The 22,144-nt window shown below is 42.7% G+C and overlaps 1 long non-coding RNA gene across 3 annotated transcripts in view; it reads right to left on the bottom strand.

Annotated features, from left to right (window-relative positions):
* LOC117245156 overlaps positions 1–20,950 on the bottom strand; it is a 100,927-nt gene extending 79,977 nt beyond the window's left edge. For 2 of the 3 annotated variants that reach the window (XR_004499481.1, XR_004499479.1), the window contains exon 1: positions 20,810–20,950. This is a non-coding gene — a long non-coding RNA (uncharacterized LOC117245156). The remainder of the gene's footprint in view (positions 1–20,809) is intronic. The other variant, XR_004499480.1, reaches the window with a different exon arrangement.
* Positions 20,951–22,144: the final 1,194 nt, after the last annotated feature.

Genomic DNA, 22,144 nt, shown 5'->3' on the forward strand with positions numbered 1-22,144 from the left:
GATGGATGGATGGATGGATGGATGGATGATGGATGGATGGATGGACAGATGGACAGCAGGGCAGTGCAGCTGATGGAGCAGCAAGGCACATGGCAGGACCTGCAGGGGCATCACCTCATGAATCATCTGACACTACAACCAAAGTGTAAATCCACCTGGTTTCCTTCCTGGTACCAGTGAGAAGGGGAAATATCATCGTAACAGGGAGAAGGGTTTCACTTTCCAGCATCCACTTCCTCAACAGGGTACTGGGTAGCTAAAGATAAGGCCAAGTTTGCCAATAGGTTGGCAGCATTTAGATTCTCTAGCTTTGGAAATCTAATTATATCTCTCAGACTGAGCTCCTTAGGCAGCCCCCCCTGAGGATGTCCATTTAGATATTCTGAATTGCCCCCATCAGATGTTATTACCTGATGAACAGACCTGTGTCTCTATTCACATTAATTTATACTGGTTTCTTCAGACTTATTTTGAATGTTTGCATTAATAATTTTAATTTAGTTTTATTAATAATAATTTAATTAATAATTTAATTTAATTAATAATGTTTAATACGCTCTGGCTCCTGTGCAATACTCTCTGTTGTGCTGATGAACGGGTCCGTTTTGTCATGTGATTCATTTTCAGCACCTCAACCAGCTGATCTTCATCTTGAATAAAGAAACACAAGCTCTGGGGACCAGATTGGTTGGTGGACCAGCAGGTTCTGACACCACTGTCTTTTCATCCACAGCTTAACAAGACTGAGATGAGCCACTAACTCACAAACCTCTTTATAGACAAGTGCTTGGACTGAGAAAAAGAGCCATGGCATGTAAACACCAGCAACTCCCCTGTCCCATGAAAGGAAGCACAAACACAACTCCTTCTGACATTTCTGTTCTGTGTTTGTCAATAAGAAACTACCAGACCAATGTCCATGGAAAGCAAAGGAAAGGGAAGTGCAAAAATAGAAGTGATTAATTTTCAGATGCAAATAGCATTTTCTGGGGGAAACTAACCCAAATATTTTTTATCCATCCATCTCAGCTTGAATCCCTAAAATCAAAATAAGGTTATGGGAATGCTGAGGAGAAATAGGACAAGGTAAAAAAGAGATACCTCATTGAGGCTGTTTAATTGAAAAGCAGGTTCCACCTGCATCCTTATAGCTAAAATGAGTTTATTCCTGCCTTTTCACCAACTGATGGAGCTCTTTACTGAGCAGTGTCTAGCAGGGATCAAGGTGATACTATATCTCTTTAGAGAGGCAGCCCTCTCCAAGGATCTGTTAGTGTCATGACTTGCCAATGATGTATTGCTCTAAAAATGGTGTCTTCTACAAAAGAACAGGTCCTGGAGCAGATTTACCCCTAATTACAGGAAGGAAGGAACAGGAGAGGTATGCAGATACCAGAAGATTCATCTTGCCAAAATAGAAAGTGTGTTGCTGCAAGCTGGAGAATTTAAATGGTGAAGCTTTGGGAAGAGTCCCATGCTAAACAACTATCTCCTCTGCAATAATCAAGAATTAGCCTGAAAAAATGCAGATATCTGAAACCATAATGTATGTGGTTTTTTAGATAAGACATTTACTTCCAGCCAGAGAGACTCAAAATACCTTTTTACTTCATCTTCTAATATAGCACAGCGTCTCACGTTGAATCTGTGACTCAGTATCATACAATCACATCCTGGTTTTATTAGGTAATTAGTCCTAAGGAGCAACTGGAGAAGTCCCACCACCCTCTGGTGCTTCTCAGGTTTCCTGCATTTGTCACCTGAAGATTATTATTTGCCATCCTGTGCTACTGCTGATTATCATTATTTTTTATATCAGCCATTTGCATTAGGTTGCTGTGTCAGTCCAATAACCGTGGTGTCCCCACACGGTGATACACAAGGCTGCACAGCTGAGAGGGTTTTATGCATTTTCTCCATTTCACAGCATAAGACTTGTAAAATGGTTGAAATCATCCTACAGCCTTAGACAAATCACTTAAATTAGTAGCAAGCCCAGGAAAAAAAAACAAAAGCAACAAAACAAGAGGTCTAAATCTCAGCTCCCACTCTAACCAGAGAACAATACAAATGTACCCCAGTACTGGTGCATTGCTGTGTATCACATAACCACCAGTACATTGTCTTTGAGAGCTGAGCATAGGAGGGATTAAGTTACTAAATGTTCTTATCATAAAACAGATATTGCAGTCCTCAGGTTTCCTCCGTTAATCTGTTTGTTTTGCTGTATCTAGAGGATAAAAAAATGTGGGAGTATGAAACATTTATCTGTTAATTAGCAATTACAAAACAGTAATGGAGCTTTTGTGTTTTAAAATACTTAAGAAAATGTTTGATTTTATGCTTCGTTTGGAAATATCGTAAGAATTGAGGCATATTCTATAAATAATTTAAAACAATATAGAAAGAGATAGGTATAATCAAATAAAAGAGACAAAAGTCTATGCTGAAAGTTATGACTTTTTTAGTAAAGCTGGGTGTGTTTGTATAAGCACAAATGTCAGGGTGTCAACTTCAGCATTAGGACTTGCCTAATTCATTTAAACATATGCAAATGAATACAAAGTGTCAGGCTATACCAGTTAATTGCACAATGAGTTGCATTTGTCAGCAAAATTTCCTTGCACTGCCCTTTCCCTGCTCCACCAATAACAGAAATTTTTGTTCTTTCTGTACATAGGGGATGGAGGACTTGAGGTGCCTCAGTGCTTACTCAATGGAGTACAATCATTGTCATAAAGGGGGGAAAAATGCAGAATAAATCAGTTTGCAGAGTGATTTTGATTGACACGTGGTAGGCTCATACATCTGAAGTTTAACCTGGCAGAGTTTCTGTCCCTTCTGAGCCATAAACCCCTGTCAGCTTCATGCTGCAAAGCAGCACCAGACAGAAATCCCCACGCTGAAAAATTTACACTGAGCCAGCAGGAAATTGAGCCATTTGCAAGTGTGCACGCCAGGGAGAAGCTGAAAGGAGAGGCCTCGTTCAGAGGAGGATTTCTGTGTCCTGATTTCATTGAGAGCAGGATTGCACTGGTAGGGGAAAGGCAAGTCCTGAGAGGCTTCCAACTGCGGCTGGAGCAGGAGGAGACAGGGCTGGAGAGGGACAGGGATCAAACAGCACCAGAAAAGCCCTTTCTTGTTGAAGGGATATCCCCTGGCCTTTACCATCAAGGTGTATCCGTGGTTTTATTTATTACTGTCAGGTGGTAGACTATATCTGAGAAGTCGCCTTTAAGATTCTCTTCCCAAACACCTGCAGAGGCCAAGTAAATATGGAATAGAACTGTGACAGTACATTTTCTAAATCTGAGAAGCGGAATGCCCTAGTGCAACTGGGGTTTTCAGCCTGGAAGATAAAAAACTAGGGAAACAAAGAGGATTCAAGAAAGCCATGGGTGACCTGGCCCTCCAAAGTGTCTGCAAACTCTCTTAATCTCACTCAGTTTGGCTCACAGCAAGAGATGGGCTCACTGACATGGGCAGCTCTGCTGTGAGGTTCTTGTTTTCTCTGTAATCTCATCTTTATTTGTTGTGAGATAGGACTTCTGCAATGCTTTTTTATCTCTATTCCACGTTTGGGGCATTTGTGAAGCACCAAGGGCTTTGTGTCTAGAAGGGCTCCAGTGAATTGCTTTGAATCGCAGAAAAACTCCCTTGTGGAAGGGTGGGAGAGATGTGAGTGGATCTGAGATGATGAGCTTACTCAAGAGCTTAAAGGCTATGGTGAAGATGTTCAGCTGGCACAAGCAGTGGCCTTGGGAGGGAGCAGAAAGACACTGAGGAAGTGAGGTGTCAACCTCCATTATTTCTGATACTTCCTTCTTTGCTATTTCCTTCATTTCCAGATCCAGCTATCAGTGTACAGGGTTGTTTTGATGAATTTTCCAAGCACATGGGCAGATACTCTCCTACAGAGAAACAGCAGGCTTTCATAGTGAGCCAGAAGGAGCTGCCTTCCTTGCCACTCATGCCACCTGAGGATTGAAAACCCCAGGAGTAAGTCTACAAGGACACCAGCCAAAGCATCCTATTGTTTCAGAAAAAATGTGCCTGTCATTAAAGCATGGCAGGGCAGTGCTTCCATTACCTCCTGGAGATATTCCTCCCTTCCCATCACCACTTCCTTCCCATCAGCACCCTGCCAAGTTCCTGCAGAAGCAGACACTCCTTAGAACACCCACTGCGCTCTCAGGCTTGGTGCTATTGGTATTAATCCCAATATTAATTGTCACTATTAACCCCAGGGGACTTGGGAGGGCAGTTATCCAGCCAAAGCAATGCCAATTACATCTCACTTCTGCAGGGAGTTTTATGGCCATCCATCAAAGGCAACACAAAGAGAGAGACTTTAGGAGGTCAGATGTTGAAAACCCAAGAAAAGCTTACATTTCCCTGGAGTACTCTGAGTTCTATTCATCTCCTTACTCTGCACCTCCTCTCAACTGCCCTGTATCATGGCAACCAGCTAATGGGACTGTGCATTAATAAAAATAAGCTCTGCAACCAGAAATAAGTGAATATTAGATATTTTCCCTCATTTGTGAGTCTCAATCTTGTGGGGTTTTTGGGTGGGATTTTTTTTTTCCCATTTTTTCTCCTGAGGATATACGGGGGGTTCAGACCCAAGCAAGCTGGACACAATTTTCAAATAAAAATAGCCATCTCATTTCTCAAAGAGATTCAAGCAGAATTGGAGGTTGGGGGGAGCTCTTTGCATGTTGGATCTGATGTCCAGATTTCACATTTCATGAGCCTTGTGTCCCAGCCACATCCCAAGTGTCCTGAGTGTTTCACCTTGAAGGAGTTCCTGAGGGGAAGTATGTCTGCTTGCTCATTTGAGAGACCCACAGAGCACATGGGACATCACTCATACCTCACTGCAACAGAACTGTGTGTTGCTAGAAACAAAACAAAAAGAGAGACTAAAAAAATAGAGTTGGCCTTGTGGAAGGAAGTTGCTAGTTAAGAAGGTGGTTGCTGGAAACAGGTGTTAATCTTTACTGGCTTGGTCCCTGCAGGAGTCACACAGGGTGCCAAAATGTCCCTGAGCTTCTTGCAGCGTTGTTGCCAGCTGCACAGAGAGTGAAGTGACTTCCCCTCCCTTCCCTGCTCTGAGAGACACAGAAGAAATGAAGGGGGAATATATTTGGCATGGAAGTCCTGCCTGGGGAAGTGCTGGCTCTATCTGCCATTGCCCATTGCAAACAGGAGCCAGATTAACCCAACTACAAACTGCCAGTACCAGTTCTAACCAATGCAGGATTTTCTGAGACCACATTACTCATCTCAAAGAAGAGTCTTCTCCTTCCTCTGCTCTAACACACCTCGCAAGTTCAGCAGTGCTGCCCCATGGTCCTGCAACGCCAAGGGAAGTTCCTGCTGCTGGAAGAGCTTCAGTGGGCTGAAATGCACCCCAGGCTGGGTGCAGAGCCCCAGCCTCCAGGCAGAACAACCAAAGATTCATGGAGAAATAGTGGGATTGGAGAGAGGTTTCAAAAAATGTGTCTGCACATGCACTGGGGACATTGAATTGTACTGGTCAGAGGGAACCTTCAGCTTCACACCACACTTACTTCCACTCTTTCTATGCAGGTGTTAATAATAATGGCAAGAATTGCACTCCATTCCCTGTTCCCCCACTGTACCAGTCTGATTTTTAGACAGTGTGACAGCACTCACAGTTACCTTGTGAACAGACCCAGTGTGCAGCTGTAGCTGTGACACAGCAGCTTGAGCATGCAGCACACGCAGCTGTAACAGGTACAGCAGCCATGTGTTATCTGCTTCTGGTCTTGGCCAATTAAACATCTGCTTTCCACAGGGAAACAATCTCTGTTGTATAAGCCTAAGGGAAAAGAAGCTGGTTTATTTCATTTTTCACACTGCATATTTACTCCTCATCAAGACATATTACAATTAAGGCAGCCCAGCATCACTCAAGCCATTCCTCTCCACCGATGATGAGAAGGAACAACTTGTGATCACTGGCCACTTTGATTGCCAAACCATCACCCTTTTTGCCTGTTTATTCAAAGAGCCTTTGGGGAGCTACCAGCTCATGTGCAAGAACCAAACACTCCTGTGGTACAACTCATATCCCAGCTTCTCTGACCCACTTCTAATCATTACATTCAAATCATTATTTTTAGATTAGGCACTTTTGAAAAATAACCTCTATGCAAGGCAGAAAAGCCAAGCTGAAGTCAGCTTGCAAATTCAAACTGTCTCACACTACAGCAATGTCCAAGTGAGAGGCCATAGAATCAGAGAATAGCTGAGGTTGGATGGCACCCCTGGGTATCAGCCAGTCCAGTCTGAATGCCTATGGACACCTTGGCTAATGGATACCATAAATATAAATCTTCAAGGACAAGCAGAAAGGTGTTGCCTAGAAGCTCAGCATTTGCAATGGAATTTTAAAACTGAAATGTGGTGTGCACTTGGCTACAGACTTCCAGAAAAAAACAGAGTACTCTTTGTAATAATTTGCCCATACAATACATTTGGGTACCCACAGAGGAGCCCCAGTCAGCCAGGACATAGGAGCCAAGTGCACACAGATATTTGTGCCCTGTTCTAACAGCTGTTCTCTGTTTACTGCTGCACCAAACCAAATGCAATTTCCCATGTCTTTACCCAACATGAACAAAAATCTGGCCTCTGAACTTCCCCAGTCCATTTTGACCCTTTTTAAACTGCAGTTTAAAACTCAGACAGGCTCCCCCACTCTCCCCATGCTTTCCACTCTTTGCACATTTAGCACATTTCCACTTGCAGTTTTCCCAGTTCAATCGAGTGTGTTTTCCAGCAGCTGGGGGTTCACTGGTACACACGTGCATTTTACACATTTTGAGACTTCTAAGCCAAGTGAAGAGAAGCAGCAGTTTGGCTCCCCCTGAGCCATCACATGGGTCTGGAGCTGACCCAAGAGGGTGTGTGTGCATGTGTGAAAGGAAGAGAGAGCACTAACGAGCTCAGGTTGCATCCAAGACAAAACAGTTACTCATTGCCAGAAGCCAGTGGCTTTGCCTACTTGAGGAATTCCCATCTCTAACCTTTGCAGATAAAAAAAAAAACAAACTAAAAAACCCTGTTGCATTTAGCCAGCCCCTCATCATCCTCTCGTTTATCAAACACAAACATCTCTAACAAGTCAACTAAAGCATAGAGGGAAATGCAGCATTCCCAGCTCTTAAACCTATCACTTACAAGCAGAGAGCCAGTGGCTAAACAAATAGAGGAGTAATCTTTCAGAGGAATTGGCTTCCTATCTATTCTGAGAGTGCCTGCAAATTCAGCAGTGATTTATTAACCTCTATTGAAGGACAGGGCTGTTTATAAAAGTTCACCTACAAATACCTCAGGAACTGTCAATATCCACAATCGACAAGTTCCTGGGATTCCCATTGAGCCCAGATCAGCACAGCAGAGTGTAATAAGCAATTGATCCATTCAAAAAATTTGCTTAAGTCCCATTGGTTTCTTTCATTTGAAATAAAGACATAGATCCAGAATAAAACAACAGCACTTTTCATGACGTGAATTCTTAGATCTGGCAACTTCATACAGTTAAAGTCATGCCCAATGTTACTGGATTAGGAACAAAGTCAGAAAGAGGACAAGAAGTAGTACCCACACTTACAAAGGTCACTCACATATTATGACTTATTTGCATTTGCATAAAAACCCAGGTTTGGTGTATTTTTCATGTCCACTGGCCTAAGTTTGATGTAGTTCAAATGAGAGCAGAACCTGGCTTCATTTCAGTGGAAGTGTTAAGTGTATGATCTCTTAGGATTCAATATTCAGTGTGATTATGCTTTTGTGGAGAGCAGGATGCTGCATGAAGGGCCCTCTTCATTCTTATACACACTTATTTTTTAATGCCTGAAACATTTTAATAGTGCTGAGGTTGTTGTGGCAATTAAAAGAAAATAGATTACATTTTTAAGTAAGGTACCAAAAATCATGCTGTTCATGGCTGCCAAAAATAGCAGCTTTGGATTTCTCATAAGAATTTCAGTCCTGAAAGGAGGGAAAAAATGTCAGAGCAATCATTCCTCACTCTGGGAATCAGTGAAAAAGCTTAGTGGTCCAGACTGTGCAAGATCCACAGTCCAGATTCCCACCACTGTGTCCCTCCTGTGCTCATTTAGACATGTGCAAAGCAGATATAAATTTCTATTGCAGCAGAGAAATATTCCTGCCTTCCCAGTTTCCAAAAGTTTAAATGACAAAACCTATTACAGGGCAGGGGAAAATCAGCCCCATAGCAATACTGGTTTAACTGAAACACCTCAGATCTTTTGGTTTTTCCTAGGAAGAAAAGATCACTGAGATTAGATTTTCTTGTAATATTTCTAATAAATTCTAGTCAACAACACAATGAAAGTATGCTGCCTAAAAGGTTTTGTTAGACTTGTCCAAGGATTAAGTAAAAGGATGCAACTAGAAAAATTAAAGGAAATTTTAAGAATTTGCTATCAAAAATTATTTCAAGTGAATCAAGGAAGTTAAATTCGGGGTGAAGCTTTGGGAGAGATTTATAGTTAGATTTTCTGATTGTGACACACAGATCTACAAGTATTCTCATTGTGTTGTATTTGTCCCATATAAGAGTTTGTTAGACTGTTAAATTTATTTTCAATAAAACACATGAGGCTTTAACTATGCATAGTCTAATGAATATCTGTGCAATAATGATATGAACTCCATCCAGTGTTTGTGCTGTTTGCAGCATATTGGTAAATATCAGGTAGAATATAAGTCATTTGTCCTAAAGAATCCCATAATTTAAGACACCTAAGGAATTCCAGTGCTTTGCAAGGCAGTACACGAAGTAACATGCAACTCATGCTGTCATTATGGCTTATTTGAGGGGTTTAGATAAAGGGGAAAAATGCCAAAAGCAAACTAACACTTCAGAGGCAGTTAAGAAATGACATGCTTTATGGTGGGGGGAGGAGAGGGGGTAACTTTTCCCTAGCTGATTTTATTTTCTCCCCCCCAAATCTGAGTAATTATGACATTCCATTTCTGGCACAGCTTAATGCCTCAATGTATTGCCCAGACTGTGCTGCTCAAGCACATTGTCAGGACACAAACTTTTCTTTCCTAGGGCACAGACTGAGTGATCCAATCCTCCACTGTGGAATTACCCTGCTTGTGTCTGGGGCAGGTCCCAGTGGAGAACACACAGGAATCCTGCAGATCAGCCAGGAAGCACTCCAGCCCAGAAGAGACTTTCCTAATTCCCTTCTGAGGCACCAGTGCCAACATAATGTTCTTGGCTTTGAAAAGTGTGAGCTTCTGGTTCATTTTTATTTTTAAATGAGCCACTGCATGGTGGAAACCCCAAGACTTTCCACTCCAAGGATTTCCATTAACATTAGTGACATTTAGGTGGGGAGCACTGAGTATCACATGAGAAGAGCAGCGTTTCCTGGAGGTCAAAATGCTATCTCAGACCCAAGCTGAGGGTGCTGTTGTGTTCTGTGGGGGTAACCAGAGTCGTGGGGAGGTCCTTCTGCCCAGGATGAGCAGGGTGAAAAGCATCCTCTCTAGATTTGGGATGCTACTGTTGCTCACAGAGAAAAGGCTCCTGTTTGGAGCCTGCTTTGTTTAGAGCCTGTGGTTTGGAGGACAAATGTGGGAAGTGAATACAAAGAGCAGAGGCACACAGACAGGAGGGAATGGGTAAAGGGAAAGAGACTAAAAATCTGGTGAACTGCAATGGCAGAGATTTGCACACAGGGCATGCCTAGCAGAGAAGCTGCTGTGCAGGAAGGGCTCCTCCTCTGTCCCTGTATCAGACAGGTTTGGCTTTGGCCCTTCTCAGCATGGCTGAAAAGTCTTGGCTATGCTTGTGTACCTGGTGATAGCCCAGGGAGCCACAGCCCTGCTGAAAGGTGGACTGGTGAGCAGCCCCAGATGAAAGGAACTGTCCACATCATTGGAACCTTAATAAGATATATTGTTCCTCAAAAAATAATGCAGCAGAATAATGGCAGTATCTTCAGAAATGTCTTTTTCTTTACACCAGAATTAGCCTCTTCTGCTCATGGCCAAGCAGACCATGCTAGGCAAAATTAGGGTTTGGTAATCAAGGCTTGGGCTACAATAAATCTCCCAAGGCAAATGGTATCAAAATTAAAGAAGTCAGGCAGGAAGACACACACCATGTCTTGGTTCAGGTTTGAATTTTTTTTAATTTTTTTTTGATTTCCTTTGATCTTATGTCATGAGGAGAAATAATAAAAGAAGCAGACACCAATTCAGCAGCTTCATGAGTGCAATGTATCATCCTAGAGCCAGAGAGAGCAGGTATGGGCATAACATTTCCATCAGCTACTCCAGACCCCCAGCCTGGGCCTCAAGGTGCACACTTTGGTCACTGTGAAGCCATGCTATTCCACACAGGGACATTTTAGTATGCAGCTGACAGCTCTCACTTGCACTTCACATTATGGACATGGCAACCCTGCAGGCACATGAACATTTCCAGCGCTCTGGGGTTACTGTGCACGTAATGCCTCGTGTTCGTGCCATTGGCAGGTCTGGCAGAAACCCAATATCACTCCTGACTATGTGGCAACCCCGAGTTTAATGATCAAAACTGAAACAAAAAGCCCAGATAACATTAAAGTCACGTTTCAGCTCAATCTCTGTAACTTTGAACCACTAGGTCAAGGCTGAAGGCTTCCTGGGGAATTTTTCAGCAGGACAGCCACGTAGCTCACTTCAAAGCACACGGACTTCAAAATCTCATCTCTGACAAGGGATCATTTAAAACCTGCCCAGTTGTTGTTGCAGGGCAGAATTCAGGTCTGAGAATGAAATAAACCATTAACTTTCCAACCTGCTGTACCTGGGTGCTCTCTGCTGGAGGCAGAGACCCAGAAATTCCCTCTCCATCACCTTTTGGGCCCATCCCCAAGTTTAGTTCTCATTAATTGTGTCTCAGTGGAATGGAGGGCCCCCACCAGAGATCAGTACCTGACACCATAGATAGGTACAGAGGGTGGGATTCCTCTCACCTCATTTTAGCTGTCTAAAGATTAGCTATCTAGTTTAAATTAGTCATCTAGTCTCCCTTTACAGTCCATGGCGAGAGATAGGCACCTTTGTGGCAAAATTTGTCAAGGGTCCTAGCTGATGAATTTAATGTGTGTGCTTAGGCCTGGATTCAGCAGAGTACTTAAGCAAATGCTTATCTTTGAGCACATGGATGATCTGATCTCTGTTAAGTGGGGCACTTCAGCATGTTCTGAGTTTAAAGAAGATTACCATGGGCCTAAGTGTTCTGCTGAGCTGTGGAGCTGGGCTTGACACATGAATCATGGCACAGCACAAACCCAAAGCACAGCATTAAGCCTGGGAGAAAGAGGGATTTGGGGAAGGGTGTTGGGAGGGAAGACAATGCTGAAAGGAAAACAATGTTCAAAGGATGGCTGAAAATCCCAGGTGAAGAAAAGAGGCTGGAAGGATTAGGAACAGCCCTGGGTGGATATCTCTGGTATCTGTGAAATTCCCAGTGGTCAGGGCAGGTGCTCTGCCCTCTGTGCTGCTGCTACACAACAAGGTGACATTAACTGCAACAAATCCAAACCCAATAAAAGGGAACATGGATTTAATGCAGGTGCAATGAATTTATGCACATCACCACCATAGGAAGTTACACAGGTCTTAACAATATCAAACAAGAGACTGAATATTTCTGAGGATATACAGAGAGCAACAAAAGTAATATCAAGAGGGAAAATTATGGTGTGATTACTCAGCATCCTCCTCTAGGGCTTGAGCCAGCTTCTAATGGCTAGAAATCGAGGTGCAACATACAGGGAAATGATGAGGGAGTGCAGATAACCCCACAATAGCCTCTGTTTGGATTCCTCACATCACTCTGAAGCTTTTTTCTGCCAACCAATGTCAGATTCTCACCGAACTGAAGTTAGCATCCATCCCTCTGGCTCCGCTTTTGATCCTTTGTATTTAAAAAATCCTATAACAGTTTCAGCATTTAAATAAATGCCCTGAATTTAAATTTCAAACTCCAGCTTCTCCTGTAATTAATGGGTGCTGGTTGGAGCACAGTGCTGCATTAGGAAAGGTTGGCTTGGTATAGTAAAATTAGCCCAGTGAGACAACATCCATGCCTATAATATACTCTGAACTATATTTCATGCTTTCTAAATACCCTGTTCCACTTCATGCTGATTAAAGTGAGATCTTAACTGTGTCCTGAGCTACAGAGCAAAAACACCAGCTCAGGGTGGGTCTGTATATTTTTGTGTGGTCCAGGTTTTCACATATCTCTATCTGTACCCAAACCTCTCCTGGATCTGTTGAGATGAGATGTCTTTCAGTTCTTTTTCTAATCTTGGCATCGTTCTGCCTACAAATTGCTGACAGACAGATGTCATGCAGGTCCCATGGAAGAGAACAGGACAGAGGAGGCTGCAGGTACCAAACTCCTTGTAGGGAGAAAAATACCAAAGAGGCAATAAGACAAGAAGGAAACTCAAAGTAAACACAGAAATTCAAATGCCACAGCAAAAGAATCACTTTCAATGGCACTGTACAGCCCCAGAATCTTTGTGCAAGAAGGGATGTTTTACCAGTCTGAGATCTTGTTTTATAGCCACGTTCTCTGCACAAAGCACTGCCCTTGGAGACATCTCTCTCTCCCCCTTCCAGGAAGGACAAGTGATGCAAACATCTGCCAGGTGACCCTGCCTACAGCCCACGTTACAAAATGTCACAGCAGAAGCATAAAAAAATTATTCCTGCACTTCAAATCAGGTGTCTCTGATGCCAGTGGCTGGGACAGCAAAAAGGCTTGAGAAATCTGAACCCTGAGGAATAAATTCCCTTATTTTCTTACAGGAAATCTTTGTATGACAGAGTAATTTGCCCATGAGGCTCCAAGTGGGAAACAAGCCTGAAAAACATCAGCATCTGGGGATTTTAGCTGTCTTGGTCTAACTGGGAAGGCAGACAGGAAAACAAAGATGATTTACTTTTTCTGTGGAAAAAAAAAAGGACACCCAAGCAGAAAGTCAGAGAAACCACCTTCCCAATAATTTTTTTCTCATCTTATTATATATTCCTTTTCTTTTCCTATGTGTGTGATAGTTACAGGAAGCTGATTAAAGATGTTTTATAGTGCATGTCAGGAAATATTAATATCACCTTTTAATTACCATACAACACCCTGAGTGCTTTTACAGGATGTGTTGAGGGGGAGAGCTTTAGAGATGAAATGAGTAATAGAGCACCTTTCAGTACCTAAGGCCTTTGGAGTGCTGAGCAGAAAATTAAATTCCAAAAAAACCAATCAATATTTCTAATGCAAATACATTGCTTCTAACTATTCTGAATCGTCCCTCATCTCTTAGTATTTTGTTTTTCTTAAATGGTCTCCCTGGAGACAAGTGATTGCATGAGGTTCAGGGCTTTTCCTTAAAATAGAAGAAATTTTAAGTTTTTAACTCCTGGTGCCTCTGAAGAACAACCTGAACAATGTTCCTAACAAGGCAGAAGCTGATTAAAAGAAGCCCCATGCTTTGCACCCTGTATTTATTGTCTCCTCTCTCTAAGCTCATCTCACGTATTTGGACACCTGCCAGATGAGATGTGAATATTCATTGAAATTACCAAAATGCAAAGTAAAAGAAGTGTTGGGGCATCAGGCTGGCAGAATTTGGATGAATGTTCTTGGGGTTTATTGAGCACCCAGACAGAAACTCTGCTGCTGGGGGTGCAGGAGCACAGGTCAAACCATGGTCACTGATTTCCAAGGACTTTGTGTCAGCCACAGCCACCAAACTCCTTGGTGCTGACTGTGCCTTTAAACTTTATTCCTGCTGCAGAAGGTATTGCCATTGACTGATTAAAATCTTGGCTCAGCAGCCCAGGCTTACTGCAGTGCCCCACGGCAATGGCTGTGATAATGACTGCTTCAGCTCCCCACAAAGAAATGTGTATTTGTCTCGGTGAGGAGGGGAGAAAATAAAGTATTCTCCCCAGTGATCAGCAATCTGCATGGATTTCTAATAATCAGAAGGTTTTCTCTAGTCCAGCAGCATGTTGTAAAGCAAAGTTTATAATGTTGAAACAGCGATTGCTGGCGGATTTCTTCCTAATTTCTTGCCTAAGTGAAGTGCAGAGACCAATTTCTCATTTTACTGTTACCTTCAATAAAAATTAGCATTTAACTTGTCACAAGGAGCTATCTCTCATGCCAAGCAGTGTCACAATGTTGAAAACTCTGCTCTAGTATGTTTCTGTTAGCTTTTTTCCAGCAGCAGGGCAGTTCCCAGAATAAAAGAGCCAAGATTCAATTCCTTGTAATTATTGACAGACGAAACGCATGTGCTTAACAAAAAGGCAGACGCAGAAGTACAGCCCAGGGCCAAGTTTAATGGTCTATTGGTGATAGTCTGCAACAAATGGACATTTGAGAGGTCTGTGCTCTGCCTGTGAAATGAATGAAAATGGCTTTTTAATTATGCATCAGCTGTAGAAGTTGTTTGCATCCAAGGCACTTTTAAGACGGATGTTGGGGAGATCAAGATGAGAGTTTTTGTCCTGGGAGTTCTTTGGTTTGGTTGAAGCTGTCTTGCCACTTAGGCCAAGCCCTTTCTGGTGGTTACAGCTGAGGGGTTTGGATCTGCTGCCACTCTCAGCTCCACGTGGATGAGCTTTTTGCTCCCCTCCTGTCCCCGGCTGTCCCTCCCCTCCGTGGCTGTGAGGAATGGTCCCTCAGCTCCACAGGCTGCATAGCCCCTGCTCAGGTGGTTGTGTTGGCCTTGAGGAAGGTCAGCTGGACATTCCCACTGTGGCCCACAACACCTGCTGGGTTCAGGCCAGGTGCCCAAACCTACCCCCCACATCCCCCCGCAGTGCCAGAAGCGGCTATTTTAAATATCTGTATTTTTAAACACGCACAAGATCTTTTGACGCTGCAATTAGCGGTGTGTGAGCAATGTGGGTGGGATTCATCTCATCCAATTTCAGGTTCTAAACACAGAGGTGTCACCCATCTGGGCTTTCCCTGTCATCAGCAGAGAGAGGCAGGCACAGCCAGAGGGTGATTGATCCCACAGTTGCAGGTTGGATACGGTGAGCTGGCTCCTGGGAGCAGGGATAACTCCACAGGTTCTGATGGAAGTCTAGACACCCACCTGCAGCCAGACAGGCAATTCTGGAGCAGTGAAAGGAGAGGAAACCCACCCCATGTACCTGCTACAGTGGCAGGCAGTGATCTCAGGGAGGGAGGCCTTCAATCAGCAAGATTCATAAAGGTTGACAGGCACAATTGTCTGAGGGAATTCTTTTGGCTCCTTGACATCTCAGAATTGTACCCCCTTGAATCCCACTGCCCTGCTGACTCCACAGCACTTAAACCAAATAGAACTAAGGGTAAAAAAGATTTGACTTGGTAGGTACTGTGTGTTCTGGACATTGCCTGATCCAAGAAGGCTGGGCTTGCTAAAATATGGGCTTTGATAACACTGATGATGGGTTGGCAGATAAAGAGTTTCTTCCTTCATTTTTAACCCTTTCCTTTTTTACAATCCTCAATTCCAAACAGTTCTGGAAGTATAATTTCATTTCTCTTCAAGGGGAAGATGGGGAAGCAGAAATAGATCATATCCTGGGACCATTACTCAGGAAAAAGCTTTCTTTGACCTGACCAAACTGAATTAAGGACCTCAAGATTTGGTCCTTGTGAATAAACTGCAATGGAAACAACTGTGGTTGAACTAATGAGATAAAGATCACCCTCTCAGAGGGCTTTAAATCAAAAAGATTGTCTTAGTTTCTGTACAAGTAGGGCTTCTTTGTATAAGCCCATTGACTTTTTGAGCCATTTTGATGGATTCTGTAGGTTTCTGAAGGATTTTCTCATGCAAAAAAACCTCCCAAGTCTCTGACAGCAAACTATTTAATCACTTTTCACCCAAAATGCTCAGTAATCTTCTGTTTTAGAGGGTAAAAATGCAGGAAAAACCCAAACCACCAACCAAACAAGGACAACTACATCTTCTTCTAAATGAAGTGACACCTTGTGTAGACTTTTTCTCTCAAGTTGTTTGAAAAATTTGTCAAAACTGTAAGGTTTTGAGAAGTGCTCAGGTTTGACTGAAACCCACACCACTGAAAGAATGGTAAAACTCCAACTGCCATTTAGAGGAACAGGATTAGGCCAAAACTGAGGATTTCTGAAAATCTCCCACCACTATTCTTATCAGTAATGTCTGAAGGGAATGTGGCAGATGATCACAATTCAGATTCTCTTCAGATGTAAATCCCAAACTTAACATAATGAACTTGATTAATTCCAAGAAAATATAATTAGGAGATGTTTATAGGCATTAAGCCATTCTGATGAAAGAAATATTTTTCAGCCTTATGAAGAACAAGTCATAACAGCCTAGTGCAGGTTTAAAAATCTCAATATGATTAATGAATTGGATTGTACTTCTATCCGTAAGCAGAACAGTAAATTAATTCACTGATGAATAGTAAGAGGACAAAAATTACCCAAACATCTTGTACCTTCAAGTGCAGTAAAACTTAGCAGCCCTACAGCACTTGAAGCAGCTTTCCATTTAAGCCATGTTTAAATGTATATAACTTAAAAATGGAAGACATCCCTTTAAGCTGAATTAATTACATTGATAGAACTATCTTTATAGCCTTCAGACCTCAAGGATGAAAATACTATTTCCATATTAGAGAACGATCTGGACTCTCCAGATGTTATTTTGCAAGTTTTAGCCTTACCTCTGATAGTCTTAAGAAACAGACAGGCTGCTTAAGGCATTCTTCCTTGAAATCAGAGACAGCACAGCAGCCCATCCAACACGGAGAGTGAAAAGCTCTGGAAAGTCATTCCTGGGTTTAAAGCATTGCTTTGCATCTGGCCATTCAAGGGAAGCAATGGGACTTAGGGGTTTTAAAGCTGGTGACTACAAAACCCAGTGAACGTAGCTTTCTGCAGTTGGCAGTGGGGAACAAAGGAGCTACACTCCAGCTGGTTCCAGGAATTCAGCCCAGACTTTGACAGACTTTCAAGGACTTAAAAGAGAGGAATGGGAAGGGAGAGCAGTTGGATGTGAGACATCCAAAGGACTTTCTGACCCGGAAGGATTTCTTTAAGCTGGAAAAACCATTCTGCGGTAGGCTTTGACAAATGTGCTTAAATAAACAAGATGGCTAAAAGAAGTTACACTTTATACCATTTTCTGGAGACAAAAGGACAGCCCAGCTGGAAGAAAGACTATCTGTTAGTGGCTGATTCCCTTCAACTCACAAAGTCTTTGGTAATTGGGTGGGATTAAGAGAAGTTCAGTACATTCCTGATTTTTGTACACCAGTGAAAACTACGTTCATGATATACTTGGAAACTCTCACCATTTTACATGTTCAAAGCATTGTATAAACATCACTTAATTAATAGTTGCTAAACAGGGCTTTATTCAGGTGCTTCTGAGGTGCCTTTGAAGGGTACACAAGTACTTAGATTTAATACTGCGAAACAATTTGATACATTTGTTCATTTTAATTAAGCTGTTCCTTGTTTACATACATGATACAAGGTGACAAAACATGATTGCACCGGTGCTGGAATGGAGAGGAACCACGGGGGCCCAAGGGGATGCAGAGAGCTGGAATGGGATGAAGGTAGAAAGGAAAATTAGACAGGTATCAGACAGTGTTTGCTGCTGACTGAGAAGTGGAGGACTCCTGAGCGTGCTCTGGGCTGTATTTATGGCAGGAGCTGCCTTGGCCATGAGAAAGAGCGAGGGGAGCAAGAGAATTTCAGACACACGTCCCAGAAATGCTGTGGAAATATAAGTTCCAGTCCAAAGGACATCAAAATCAATGGAAAGATTTCTACTGAATGCAGAGAGCTCTGGATCCCAGGTTTCCCAAGGGAAATTGTGAAGGTGTCATTTCTGGCTGACTTGAAAGTCAAAAAAAGAAACAAATCCCAAAAAAACCACTTAGAAGAGTAGTCTGCACTTAGAGGGGTCACAACCAGTGTCTGAATTCTGCTCGTGCACAGCCCAGTGATCAAGGAGCTGGTCCACCTCAGCCTTCCTTCTTTATTTTTAATATTTTCATTAAAGCTGGTAGATGCACTGAAGCCCAACCAGATCTACTAACCTAGTAACAACCTAGTAACAGCTGATAAAATCAGTTATTTCCAAAAATTGGTCATAAAAGGCTATTAGAGCAGACAGAGCAAACAGCCTGAGAATAATGAGTATTGCCTGCTAGTGTAGCCCTTAAATAATGATACCAAGGCCACATCTGTCACAAAAAAGGACAATTCTACTGCTGCCTTTTGTCTGCCATTGTCTTCTGCATTTGGTTCACTGAACAAGAGAGGGAAGTTTACATGGTTGTTAGAAATGACTGGGAATGCCCAGGGACTGCAGTCTTTACTCTAAATTTTAATTCTTCCCATAACATATTTTTCAGAGATAATCTGATTTAGGGAGGAGACATAGTTTTGTCTCCAGTGTTTCCCCAGAGATTTTGACCTCTTCAGCTCCTGGATTCCACCACTCTGACCACCATAAATATGAAGACTATCCACTGAGCATGGTGGTGTATTTAGCCACACTCATTTACAAAGCTTTTTTCCACCCTGTTCCCAGTTTCCAGCATTCCCTCTGATCTTTTTCCTATACTGAAATATCTTCCCTGAGTTGTTTTTTTTTTTCCCTCCTGTCTGTCCAGCAATCCCCCAAAGTCTGCCCTAGTACACCTACCATGGGAGTTTCTGTAGGACACTCAACTTGCTAAAATGTGTGGAATTTCTTGGTCCTACTAGTTAGAACATGATTTGGTCTTCATTCAAAGTGAAAGGCAAATATTTGTCTGGCAAGGTGACTCTAAGCATTTACTGCGTGTTACTTATCCAGTTGAGTCTTGGCAGCTCTCCCTACCTCGCACAGACTGAGTCTCCTCTCTCCAGCTTTTTATGCTCAAGCAAAGCTCCTCCTGACTCGCTCTGCTGCTGAGACAAGCAGTGCTAATTTCCATTCTCTCAGTGAGGGGTGGAACGCTGCATTGCCATTCATGCTTTCCCCAGCTGAAGCACAAGATATCAGCCCTTCCTCTACCCACAAAAATAAATGTGTTAAAGACCACGACTCGCCCAGGCAGGACAGTATGGAGTCCACTTTACTGGGTACACAAAACCAAGTCCTAAACTGGGATAAACTTTCCTCTCGCTCTTCACCGAGGGCAGAGCAGCCATTTCTCTCTGTGGGATCTCACATGAAGGAATTAGTTCATGTGAACGTTTCACTCCCTCCACCCTGGTGAAGGACACTTGCTGGCATGTTTCCAACCATGCTAGAAGAGCACTGAAGCCTCCTGGAGGTGAGCCAAGCCATGTCACATCCATGGGGCCCACTTTGCATTTTTGGCTTGTATGTGATTTTTGTTTTCAGCTATGGTGGATAAAGTTTTCAAGTATATGATTCATTGGTGCTCTGTGTCAAGCCTACAAATCTTTGCTTCTGAAAGCCTTCCCTTGCTCTTAAATTATATGCCAGCCAAGGCTGGAAAGGCAGAATTGTCATTCAGAGGCTTGCATATGGCTCAAGTGAAAATTGCTTAGTAGGGGGTGATGTGACTTTATGATACCTAGGCTGTCAGCTGAGGAGGGCTTTTTATAGTTAAATGTGATGACAACTGCACCCTATTTATACCAATGAACTTAGGCATATCAAAATAGTAACATCAAGAGGAATATCCTGGGCAAAGGAATTCACACTGCTCAGTTTACTCTTTAAAATAAATATTTTTTTAGCTTACAATTGATCACTGGCTACAAACACTGAAGAAGTATTTTGTGGCTTTGACTCCACCCTGAAAACAAGAGGAGATTTGGGGCTTGGATCATTCAGGTTTATGGGAGTAACCAGGCACATGTGGATACAGGTTGCCATCCCTACAACCAAACACCCACAGTACCACTGGATACTTCACTCTGTCTCCAGGGCAATTTGAGCAGCAAACAATCAGTAAGAGAAGAACACTTGTAATTTTGTGGTTTGCATTGCTCTTACCATTACTATTATTATTATTATTATTATTATTATTATTATTATTATTATTATTATTATTATTATTATTATTATTATTATCCAGTGCCTCTGTCCTCCAAAATTTTGGAGTGCCCTTTCTAAGCCAGGACAAGCATATTTTCACCAGCTGAGTGCAGGGTGGAAGGAGAATAGCTGGAACCCAGGCATCCCCTTTGTACCAAGGAATTTTTGGGGGTGTCTTTAGGCCAAGCTGAAAGGAGAAGCAGCATTCCCCAGCTCTCAGCTTTCACCCTCCTCCCGAGAGGCTCAGGAGCAGCTGAGCACAGCAGAGCAGTGCAGGGATTTTAGACACAGTTTATTTAATGGAGTGGGCAGGCTGGCAGGACCAGCCATGGTCCCAGAGGAGTTATTCACTTAGCTCCATGCTGTGGGAAGATTCACTGTCAGAGGGTAGGCAAGGCTTGCCCGCGTTGCTGAGACAAAATCCACCTTTTAATAGTCACATTTGCTCTTTTGCACCCCGTGGTATGATTACCAGAATTCAGTCTGCTCCCAAATCCCCCTTCCCACCAGTTCCCACAGCTTTGGAACAGTTTAGAGGTCACTCTGCATTTTGCTCTATAGCCCTAATTACTACTCAGCACTATAATTGATACGTTAAAGCCTATTAAAGTATGGAGCCGAGCCACTGCTTTACAGTCACTGCACTTGTAATGCCAAAAATCACTTACAGTTTGTTTCTGTGCTTCATTTCAGCTACTTTTAAATAAATGTCTCTCCCCAGGACCTGGACGATGCGAAAGGGATTTAGTCTCAGAGTGTGAAAGTTGCAGCCTGCAGCACCAGAAAAATAAAGCGTTCTTACAAAGCTATTCAAATGGATTTCCCTCACTGATTGCTCCAGCCAAAAGTAAATTATAAGCCAGACATTATCAAAGAAAATCACTGTAGCACATTCCAGTTCATTTCACTGTACAGCAGGATTTGAATGCAGAGGTGCAGGCCCTCGGTCACATTTTCACATTTGCTAGGTGAACTCACACACCAGAGCAAACTTTATTTATACATGTATACTTTAACTATCACTTCTGTTATTTATTATGGCAGAGGATGCCTTCAGGACATTCTTGAGGGGATGAGCTGTCTGGCATGCATATAAAAATGAAGCAGCAAAATCAAGTACAATTAAACTTAGCAGAACTATTAAAAGCCTTAGACACCCAGCAGCCAGGCAGGGCTACTGCAGGACATTTCTAAAAGCTCATGAATACAAGATAAGAGGGGAAGGGGCTGCCAAATGCCAAGGTGGAATGTGTGATCTTGCATATAATTTCAAAAGAAACACTGGGAAAGCAAGAGAGCTCAAACTGTGCCTTGTGTCAGGACGACTTGTGCCAGAGCAAAGAATAACAAGGAGAAAATACAAATGCTGAGATAAATATAGCTGCAGTTTATTAGAGAACAGCATTCTCAAAATCTAGGAAATAGAGGGATTTCTCCAGGAAAATTCTGCAAATACAGAAGGATTTAAACAAACTCTACCTGTTTCAAGAGAATTAAATACTCTGCAGCTAAGACCATGCTGGGAAAACCAAGTCAAACGGAACTCTTTGAGGCCTTTTAAGAAATAGTTTGGCCAAAGTTTCAAAGGCATCTCAAAAGTCACTGGGCACTTCTATTCAGGCATAGAAATAGGCACACACAGGCTCACAGGGTTTGTTCTCCTATTAGGTTTGTTTCTTCCATCTGAGTCCTTTAAGGAGACATTACAGACATGGAAATAAATCCCCTCCATTTTCCCCACAAGACTGTCAGGTGCTCCAGGTAACATGTGGGTTTTTCTTCCCAGCCTCAGGACAAACCTGAACTGACACCCCACAAGACCCAGAGCTTCAGAGGAGCTCAGCTTCCTGCCTTGTAACAGCATCTGCTTGGATTTCTACAGTGCCACACTCAAGACAGACAGAGACAGAGGGGATAGACAGAAATTAGTGCCTAAATTCAGTGGGGGACTAAGGGGTCCGATACCTGAGACAGCAGGAGGCTGGACTTGCCAGCACTGTGTG

This window comes from Parus major, chromosome 14 (assembly GCF_001522545.3).
Source record: "Parus major isolate Abel chromosome 14, Parus_major1.1, whole genome shotgun sequence".
Lineage (NCBI taxonomy): Eukaryota > Metazoa > Chordata > Aves > Passeriformes > Paridae > Parus > Parus major.